This window comes from Myodes glareolus, chromosome 26 (assembly GCF_982192425.1).
Source record: "Myodes glareolus chromosome 26, mMyoGla1.1, whole genome shotgun sequence".
NCBI lineage: Eukaryota > Metazoa > Chordata > Mammalia > Rodentia > Cricetidae > Myodes > Myodes glareolus.
Genome location: NC_142051.1, coordinates 34,407,983 through 34,418,978, shown reverse-complemented (window position 1 = coordinate 34,418,978; position 10,996 = coordinate 34,407,983). Strand labels below are relative to the sequence as shown.

The window sequence follows — 10,996 nt, the reverse complement described above, 5'->3', positions numbered from 1 at the left end:
ATGCCAAAAATCCTAAAATAAACATTAAAGTCTTGTTTCTTATGAAACACACAAAACACACACAAATCTCTTTAGAATTTGGCTCCCAGGACCCATGGGGAATGGTTCACAACTACATGTAGCTTCAGCTCCAGGGGATTCAAGACCCACTTTTGGTCTCCCTGGTCTCCTATGCACATACACACACACGCACACGCACACGCACGTGCACACACATGCACATACACATACAATTAAAAATAAATCTTTGCAAATAGCCCTCTAGACATCAAGGTGATAAATTCTGCCTTTTCCTTTGGCTTTTCCAATACTTTCTGGAAAGATTTTTATTACAAATTCCTCTGAACATTTTTTTTCTCTCTCTCCCTCCCATTAAAAAAACACATTCTTAGAAGAGGCAAATTTGTCTGGCAAAATCAACAGGCAATTACTTGTCGTTCTCAACATAATATTTTAAGCCCGCAGTCTACAATGCATTCTACTCTGCCACAACTCCCAAGCTTTACCCTACCACATACTTATTGTCAACTAGATTAATTTTATTGCGCCTGGTTGATTCCAGCTGCAGAATCACATGAATAAGCATGGCAATAAGGAGCAAGGAAGTGACTTAGTTGGTCAGTTATTGCCATACAAGTATGAGAACCTGAGTGTGGATCCCAGCACCCACATAAAAGTTAGGCACCAGAGGATATGTGTGTGTAACCCCAGCGCTGGTCAAGGAGTGTTGGCCAGAGAAAGAAGGGTCCCAGGGACACATTGGCTAGGCAGTCAGGCCAAACTGGTAAGCTCTGGGATCATGTGTGTGTTTGTCATTTTTCTATTGCTGTGAGAAAACACCCCGAACACCATACCTCAAAGAAGGAAGGCTTTATTTGCGGGTTACAGTGCCCGAGAAGAACCAACATCGGGAGACCAGAGCAGGAAGCTAAGGAATTACACCTTCAACTGTAAACACAAAACAGAAAGCAAGCATAAAGTGGAAGTGAAGTGGAGATTGCTCCTCTTGCGTAAGAACCTTGAAATGGCACACTGGGTCAGAAAATAAGTGGACGTTTACAGTGACAAGACCCTGTCAGGTGTTTTGTTATTTATTTTAGAAAGCTCACATAGGGTGTTGGACAGAACTCACCCATGAAGCCCCTTCTCCCCATGCATACAAGATGACATTTTAAAGTAGAATAGCAAATGATCTGTTATATTCCATCTCTCCTGCCTGACTTAAAGTTCAACAAGAAAGTCAATGCTTCCTCTACTTCCAGAGTAAATCGGCGATCAGTTTCGGGGCCTGCATGATCTCAGCCTTGTGTCCTTCTCCCGTCTTTACCTCTCTGCTTCTCCAGGGCCGGTCCTTTGTCACCTACAAACCAAACAGCGCTTGTCCCCCTTCCCAGAACGATCCCTCTCCTCCAAATTCCTCCCATATCTAATAATCGCATTCGTCATTTCTTGGTCTCTTCCAAGCCACTCTTTCCTTTAACCCTAACTCCCTGTCTTAGTTACTGCTCTGTTGCTATGAAGGGGCAACATGGCCAAGGTGAGTTATAGAAGAGACTGTTTAATTGGGGTTACAGCTTCAGAGGATGGGGAGCATGGCAGCAGACACATAGGCATGGTGCTGATCCACAGGTAGCCGACACAGAGAGGAGCTGGGCCTGGTGCAAGCTTTTGAAACTTCAAAAGCCACCCCCAGTGACCTACCTCCTCCAACAAGGCCACACTTCCTAATCCTTCCCAACTGTCCCCAGAGAACCAAGCATTCAAATCTATGAGCTTCTGAAGGCCATTCTCATTCTGACTTATGCAGTCCCTAAGCCTGTCCAGCCCCCCCTCCCCGCCCCAAATGTTTTCAACAGTGCCTCTGCATGCAGGTCCACGTAGGTTGAGACCTAGCCTGCTATTCAAATTGCTTGTTTTCCCAGCTACCCTGTGCCTTCCATCAGCTTGAAGGCTCCAAGTGTTTCGGTTACTCTGGTGGCAGTGGTAATAATCATGCCTTCATCCATTCATACTGGAAAATAAAATTCTTTGCCCTGAGACGTTCAGAAACTACAGAGATGTATTACTCACAGTCCTGGCCCTAGGAAAATAAGATCTTGTGCCTGCAGATTCCCCATCTCCTGAGGGCTTGTTCTTTCTCCTTCAAGGGTAGCAGCTCCTGATTGTGACCTCACACAACCCCAAGGGCGAGCGCAATCTCTCAGACTGCTTTACAAAAACATGAATTTCATTTTGAGGGTCCTGCCCTAATCATCTCCAAGTTGCTCCCTTGGAGAGTAGTGAGCTGCAAGAGAACACAAGTATTCAGACTGCGGTGAGTGATAAGTTTTAAAAGAACATTAGATTAGTTATTATTGATTAGGTACTTAATGCGGGCCACACATCCTTCTAAGATAGTGGTTCTCAACCTTCCTAATGCTGTGGCCCTAATACAATTCCTCATGTTCTGGTGACCCCCCCCCACCATAAAATTATTTCACTGCTAGTTCATAACTATAATTTTGCTACTTTTATGAATCATAATGTAAGTATCTGTGTTTTCTGGTGCTCTTAGGCGACCCCTGTGAAAAGGTCATTTGACCTAAGGGTTGTGACCCACAGGTTGAGAAACACTGTTCTAAGGGTTTTTGACTCACTGGCATTCCACAATCTTTCCACAGAGGCCTTGTTAAGATCACGTTGTACTGTAAACAGAGGTTGTGCTTTGTTTCCCGGCTGCCCAGACCTGAATAATCACACAAAAACCATATTAATTACAACATTGCTTGGCCGATGACTCAGGCGTATCCCTAGCTAGCTCTTACATCTTAAATTATCCCATTCCTATTAGTCTGTGCATCACCACGAGGCTGTGGCTTACCAGCAACGTTCTGGTGTCTCTCTCCTTCAGCAGGTACATGGCATCTCCCTGACTCCATCTTCTTTCTCTCCGCCTTCAGTTTAGTTTTCCCACCTAGCTCTATTCTGCCCTGCTACGGGCCAAAGCAACTTCTTTATTAACCAAGGGTAACAAAACATATTCACAGCATTCAGAGGGGAACCCCACATCAATTGTATATAGATCAAGAACCTGAACTTCAAAGAAGCCATAACTTGTGCGATATGAGCATTCCAAGAACGATACTGATAAACAAAACAGGGATCGCCACACCTCCAGTTTCCTGGTATGACGCTTGTCAGTAAATAGACTTCCAATAATATTTGCAGAATTGATCTGAGGTTGTACCTGGAATAGCAGCTCGGCCTGGCAGGGAAGAGAGGGTGGGGGAAGGCAAATGTTCATGAACTTGGGTCCACGTCAGGGTTAGGGCCGGGTGATTCAGGGCTGGAAACACTCTCAGTACTCCTACTTGAGTGCTGTGAAAAAGAGGGTACCAACCCCATACAGTAGCTGTTTTCTGTCTAGGGAGCGCCTGAGTCTACTGTTATTTCAGTTACTGACTGCAGCTTCATAATCACTGTCCCACTGCTCAGGGCAAAGCCCAGAGGGACCTTGGTGTCCCAGAACCGCCCCTGCCCCTGCAGCCAAGGGTAGTTTTTAACTGAGTCTCTATCTTTCCATTTTACCAATAAAGACTCGGGAGTCAAAACTGGGGTGAAAGCCTGCTAGCTCAGAGAGGCTGAGAAGCAACCAGCTGACCCTTCTCCTTAGCCAGGGACCCAGCAAGAAGGTGTTGTGAAATAATCTTTTTATAGACTGTGAGGATGTGTCCCTCTGATTTGGTTTAATAAAATTTGGGAAGAAAAGGCAGAGTTGCCAGCCAGATGCAGGATAGGCAAAACGGAAATGAGGTAATGACCTCCTGGTAGATTAAAAATATGGGCTAATTTAATTTAGCTATAAGAGCTAGCTAGGAACAAGCCTAAGCTAAGGTCGAGTCTTCGTAATTGCTAATAAGTCTCCATGTCATTTTTGTGAGCTGGCAGCCCAAAGGAAAATTCGACTCCATAAAAAACCTTCAGTCGGGTGGGCAGTGGTGGTACACGTCTTTAATTCCAGCACTTGGGAGGCAGAGGCAGGAGGATCTCTGTGCATTCGAGGCCAGCCTGGTCTACAAGAGCTAGTGCCAGGACAGGCTCAAAACATTGAGCAAAACATTGTCTCAAAAAACAACAGCAACAACAACAACAACAACAACAAAAAAGATTTTCTTCTGACATCCCAAACCAAAAAGGACCACCACACTCAAAGTCCCTCCTTACTACTTCCTGTACATTTCTCTCTCCATTTTCTGGACTCCCTCTAACTCTCTATGGGTACTTCCTGTCAACTAGTTGCTGGTTCCACCTCTTGATCCAAGGTTTTATTTAATTAATGCATGCAAACTCGGGGTTCACAGCGTGACTGAGTATCTCACAACACTTCCTGACACAGAGCTAGAAACAGTGGACACTTTCTATATTGGACAGGACAGATGGCCCCTGAGGAATAGAAGATCGTGTAATCCTGCCTTGTATATGGTTGTATACAGAGAGCCTCATAGAAACCAGGCAGCCCTTTGTGACCAGCGGTCCTGTGGTCCTGTGCTTTTGGATCACACACCCTGGTCTAGCTGGTGAAGGGAAAATGACATCCTACACTATTCACTCCTGAACAGACAGGACAGGGTGATATTAGAGACTGAATCTCTACCACCTGGTCCTCGTTAATACATGTCTTCCACAACCTGAAGACTCAGTTTGCAGGAAATTAGGGTGTTCAATACTCCATACACATTCACTCATATTCTCTCTCTGGCTCCCGTTTTAGAGGATCTGACTTTTAAGTATGTTAAGGTCAGCAGGGGTACCCCTTCCATACTTCCTTCTGGCTTGCCTCTTGACCATAATTGACTTTGACCTGATTATCCCTCCCACCATTACCCTTCCTTCTCTACTCTCTTCTCCAACTGGAGTGAAAGATAGCTTAGGGGAGGTGAGGGGCTACCACATAAGCCATTGGACGCAGTAGCTTGGACACAGGTAGTTACAATAACAGAAAAATCACAACTAAGGCTGGTCCTTTGCTAGCATTTATCACACGCTTTGTCCGTGTGTGCACACGCGTGCGCACACACACACACTCCATGCAGGCCTGATTTTGTGTCTCACCCAAGCACGCAAGGAAGGAAATACTGCCCCCATTTTAAAGTCAAAGTAAAGTGTTGCTTCTCAGAAAATAAATCTAAGTCTGATACCTTGGTAGCCTGAATACCTTGAACTAAAGGGCACTGAAAGATCTGAGACCAAATCCCTCTCTGTCCTCCTTCATCCCCGCCCCCTTCTGTGGCTTTTACTCCAAGGAAAAATTAAAGAAACCGTCTTTCTTCCTCAAAATGAGTCCCAGAAACTAGAAGCCCTTCCTCCAAAAGGCATCCATGAACCCTATGTCACTCAAAGTTCTTCGCCTTCTGTGATGTGGCCATGAGGAAATTCTCTGAGCTTCTTGTGTGGCAGTAGATCATAAGATCCTTCTAGAAGGATCCTGTTCCACACACAGGAGGAGCAAGCAAGAGAAACCTGAACAGACAGGCCTTGCTGGATTCCTATCCCTCTCTCTATTCCCAATGTATCATCGCAATTTGACACAGATATCCAGCCTTCCCAAAACCTACAGACTTACCTGAAATCTACAGGTTTTGGGGTGCGGGATTCTGAAGGATCCCACATCAGGTAATACCATGATTAGATCAACCTCACAGCCTTAGTCTCCTGTCTTCTGCTATGAGAGTGTTGCCCTTGGCTTTTGTATGGGTGGAGGACAGTATCACCTTTTCCTGTTCTCTAGTCACACAGCTGAGCAATTCTTTGATCTTTTTAAAAACAAGTGTTAATAGGTGGAGCTGAGAGTCACCTGGGTGTAGGGCCTGGGTCTGCCCCTGCTCCTGGGGTTCATCTTGAGGACAATTTCTGGTCAGCTAACTAAAACATTTTGTTTGTTCCTGTGCTCCCTCTGCCCCGCCTGGTGATTAGCTGTAGGGCATTGTTCAGTCCAGGTAATTTCCCACCTGCCTGGGCAGAAATCCTTGTACAGCAGCTAGGTACATAAGGATTTCCCCAAAGTTGAATAAATGGCATTCCATGCTGATCTCATTTCGAATGACCCAGGTCTCTTGTACGTTCTTTCAATCTCCAGGCCCTTGCCCAATTCACGTATGGTACAGTGGCACGCGAACTGTACCAAGGGGGTAACACAGAATTGGGTGTTACACCTGGGAACTTGTTAGAAAAGCAGATGTTCTCTGGCAGGTCCACATCTGTCTTAGTTAAGGTTTCTATTGCTGCAAAAAGACACCCTGGCCAGGGCAACACTTATAAAGGAAACATTTAAGTGGGATGACTCGCTTACAGTTCAGAGGTTCAGCCCATTATCCTCTTTAGGGGGGCATGCAGGCAGACGTGGTGCTGGAGGAGTAGCTGATCATTCTACATCTCATAGGCAACAGGAAGTAGTCTGAGACACTCGGCAGTATCCTGAGCATAAGAAACCTCAAAGCCCGCCCCCACAGTGACACACTTCCTCCAACAAGGCCATACCCACTCCAACAAAGTCACACCTCCTAATAGTGCCACTGTCTATAAGATGATGGGGGTCAATTACATTCAAGCTACCACCGCATCCCTGAGTGTGCAGGCTGTGTGTGCTCACACATCTGGAATTTTATTGTACTTTTGGAATAGACATTTCTTTTGTTTGTTTATTTTTATTTATGTATTATTATTTTTACACACCAATTCCAGTTCCCAGTTAAGGCAGGACCAAGGCCCCCCTCCACCCACCTCCCCACCCCCATGCCTAGGCTGAGCAAGATATCTCTCCACAAAGTCAGGTTTAGATCCTGGTCCCAGCTCCACATACTGCCCAAGCCACACCATTGCGAATAGACATTTCTCGAGGGAGATCTGACCAGAGCTACTGAAATGGGTCTTGGGGCTTCAGTTCATAACAGTCCCTACCTCCAGCTGCATCCTGGAGCATTTCTCAGCCACCATGAGGGCTTGTGGCGAGAACGGGGCCTGTTTCTGTGGCCTGGACACAACACGGAGACGGAGGGTGTTCAATGTTCATCACATAGTGCCGAGCCTGTGCCGTCCTCGCCGTAGGCTGCCTGTCCAGCCTCCTTCTCTGGGGCCGTTTCTCTGGAACCAGGTGCCACGCCCTCAGCCAGATTCTGAACATGAGCCGGCTTGAAGTTAAGTTTCTGTGAGCAGGGCTGCCCATCCGCCAATCCGCCATGGGCGGGGGGGGGGGGGGGGGGGGGGGGGACGACACGCTACTGGATCTGTGGGAGGAAAGATTGACCTCCTCAACACAGGATGAGGGCCCAGAAGCAAGCTCCCTCTCCTTATGACACATCGAACAAAAATGCCCAGCCACCCCAAGCATGTTAGCTGAGTCTGCTCTTGGCTTCATCTCTTTTTAATAATATTTATTTATTCTTTGAAAGTTTTATAGGTGCATACAATGTATTTGGATGATATCCACACACTACTATGCCCTCCAGTTCCTCCCGTCCCTGGTGCCCAAATATATGTCCCTTCCAATTTCATATTCTTTTTTAAAAAAAAAAATCATCCCAATAAAAGTGATCGCTGGGGGAACAAAAGGCCTCGGACTAGGACAAACCCTTTGTGATAGCAGTGATTCATTTTCTTTTTATTTCTTTTTAATATTTATTTATTTAGGTTTTATTTTTGCTGTTGTTTGGTTGTTTTCTTTTTTTCCCCTAGACAGGATGTCACTATATAGCCCTGGCTGTCCTGGAACTCACTCTGTAGACCAGGTTGGCCTTGAACTCACAGAGATCTGCCTGCCTCTTCCTCCCAAGTGCTAGGATTCAAAGTGTGCGCCACTGCATCGGACAGAGTAAGGCATTACCATTTTAAAAAAATTTTAACTTATTTCTTGAGAATTTCATACATATATACAGTGCATTTTGTATCTATCCCCTATTCTCCCTCCTCCAATTGCCACCAGAATAAAAAAAAAATCTCTGAGGGATCCAGAGAGTGACCTATGAATACCCATATTTGGTGTTTTGAATGAGTGGGTTTATTAAGTTTACAGCAAGCCAAAGTGAAAGATGAACAGCAAGTAATAAGTGGGTGATAGATGATAGACAGGTAGGTATGTAGATGGATAGATAGATAGATAGATAGATAGATAGATAGATAGATAGATAGCAAAACATCATCTAATTGGACACACAAAGTATCCATCAGAAATTAACTGAGGAGCTCAACAGCTGCTCCTGACCTTACTGCTGCCTCAGCTGCTGACTGAGCCTCCACAACTGCTGCTGTGGCCTTACTTTGAGACCAAGGGCCAGGCAGAGTCTTCTCAGCCCACCACTGCAGCTACCTCCACATAGGGAGTCAAATTCTGTTTTAACTAAGTCTCACTCTTTTCATTTTACCAATAAGACACAGGAGCCAGATGCTATGGTGAAAACCTGCTAGCTCAGAAAGGCAGAAGAAGCAACTGGCTTCCTCTCTGCTATCACCTCTTCCTCTCTGCCTTCCTCCTCTGCCATCATCTCAGAAAGAGAGCTCTCCTAACCCATCTGAAACAAAAACTCCTCTAATTGGATGTCCCTCCCTTCTACTTCCTGTGCTTTTCTCTCTCTCTCTCTCTCTCTCTCTCTCTCTCTCTCTCCCTCTCCAACGTCCTGACTTCCCCTCACTCTCTATGGTTCCTTCCAGTCAACTAGTTCCTTGCTATGCCTCTTGACCTATGGTTGATTTTATTTAAATAACTCAATCTTGGGGTTCACAGTGTGATCAAATAGTCCTCAACACAGGCCCACTTTCAGAGTCAGCTTCTAAGTGAGCTCAAACAGCACATGATCATTTCCTAATATAATATACATTACCCTGTCCCCCTCCCAACTCCATGTCTCCTCTTCTTCTTCCTCCCCCTCCTTCTTCTCCTCTTTCTTCTCATCTCTTTCCTTCAATAATGCGCTGTTCTGGTTTCCTTTCTGTTGCTGTGGAAAACACACTCTGACCAAAAGCAACTTAAGGGATGAAAAGATATATTGGGGTTACACTTCCAGGTCATGGCCTACCACTGAGAGAAGTCTATAGTAGATCTTTTTCATTGGACTTTCTTGGACCACCAGCCCCCAAATAATGACACAGAGACTTGTTATTAATTATGAAAGCTTGATCTTAGCTTAGGCTTATTCCTGATTAGCTCTTAAAACTTAAATTAACATGTTTCTATTATCTGTGTTCTGTCACATGGCTCGGTTACCTCTCCTCTGTACTGCATACGATATCCTGTCTCTTCTCTCCTGCCTAGCTATTGACCATTCAGCTCTTTATTAAACCAATCACAGTGACACATCTTCACACAATGTAAACAAATATTCCACAACAACTCTCCCTTCTTTATTGACTGAGTTTCTGTCTGCCCAGTTCCCTAGCCATTTAGTCCCAGAGAAATCACACAGAGGTCTACATGAACTATAAACTGATTGGCCCATTTATCGGGCTTCTTTTTAACTCTTATAACTTATATTAGTCCATTATTCTTATCTGTGTTAGCCACATGGTTCAGTACCTTTTTCAATGGCATGGTAACATCTTGCTTCTTCGGTGTCTGGACAGGACTGCAGAGGAATGGGCTTCCTCTTTCTCAGAATTCTCCTATTCTCATTGCCCTGCCTCTACTTCCTGTCTGGTTGTCCCGCCTATACTTCCTGCCTGGCTACTGGCCAATTAGTGTTTATTTAAAACATAATTGTCAGAATACAGAATTGTCCCACACCACTTCTCCAGCAGTCACTTACAGCCAATAGCACCAAAGTTCCTCCCCTATCCATTTGGTGGAATTTTGACTGGCTCAATCTTGCCCAAGTAGTGACAGATGCTCTGAGATCTGAAAGGCAATGGCCACGCCATGTCCAAAACATAGCCCTTTACAGCTCACCTTTCCATCCTCAGGCCTTTGCACTCTCTTCTGCGATGCTCCCTTAACCTGGTGAGAGGCATGGCTATAGATGTGTCTCCTTCAGGCATGAGCACTCACAGTCCCTTGTTCTCTCTACTCTGACCAGTTGTGAGTGTCTGTAGTAGCCATTGCCCACTGGAAAAAGAAGCTTCTATGACTAAGGTGGAGAGAAACATCAAACTATGGGTATGAACAGAAATATTTAGAAGGCAGTTTTGACAACATGACTATTCAGCAAAACAACAATAGCAGATTGGACCTAGAACCTCATGAGGATAATTATCCTTGACCTGCCAATCCTCCAACCTACACCTCTAATTCTATACACTGGGATTACACGTGTACACAGCCATGCCCAATTTTATGAGATGCTAAGAATCAAATCTAGTGCCTTGTGCATTCTGGACAGTTGCTGATTGAGCTAAAACTGATTCTAGAATCAGGCAACACTTCATTCCATAGAAGGGTTTTCATAAGCTCGGCAGAAGGGGCTTGATCCTTCCCGTAGGTTGAAAGATCTAAAATAAATAAAAGTTTAAAAAAAGAAAGGAAGGAGGAAAGAAAGAAGGAAAGAAAGAAAAGTGAATTTGTCACATCAGACTGCTTTCCTGGAAAAACATCGGGCTGAGAGACACAGGAATAGGAAAATATATAATTAATATTGGATCACTTCAGGTTACCGATTTTGAAGAGGGATTAAGGCAAAAAGAGTGCCATTGTTGAGCCAGCTGAAGCTGCCTCTGGGGAAATTCAGCTGTTATCTTTCACCTGATTTCTTGGAAAGCCAGATGCCAATTTAGTTTCAGTTTAGTAAATTGAACTTTAGTGTGGTTCAGGAACCTGGTCCACGATGACCAACAATTTTTACTTAACACTATGTAGTCCGTCATACAATATGCAAATGAACAGTCAGTTGAGGGGACCCGAGGAGGGGGTGCTCTTGCAGAAGCCTCTGGGGGTTTGGCATGCGTTAGCCTCTTGAAGGGTAAAGGTGCTTTTCACTCCAGAGGTTCTTTAAACCCTGTTGCTGAGGTGCTGGTGGCAGCTTTGCTAAGCAGACAT

At 45.0% G+C, this 10,996-nt stretch overlaps 1 long non-coding RNA gene across 2 annotated transcripts; it reads right to left on the bottom strand.

Moving 5' to 3' along the window:
• Positions 1–857: 857 nt before the first annotated feature.
• On the bottom strand, positions 858–3,101 carry LOC146889761 (uncharacterized). 2 transcript variants are annotated; one of them, XR_014999723.2, is made up of 3 exons: positions 2,861–3,101; positions 2,637–2,725; positions 858–1,360 (listed from the first exon to the last, which is right to left on the bottom strand). It is a non-coding gene; the product is annotated as an uncharacterized LOC146889761 (long non-coding RNA). The 2 variants fall into 2 exon arrangements; XR_014999724.2 differs by having other exon boundaries at positions 858–948.
• Between the last annotated feature and the right edge of the window lie 7,895 nt (positions 3,102–10,996).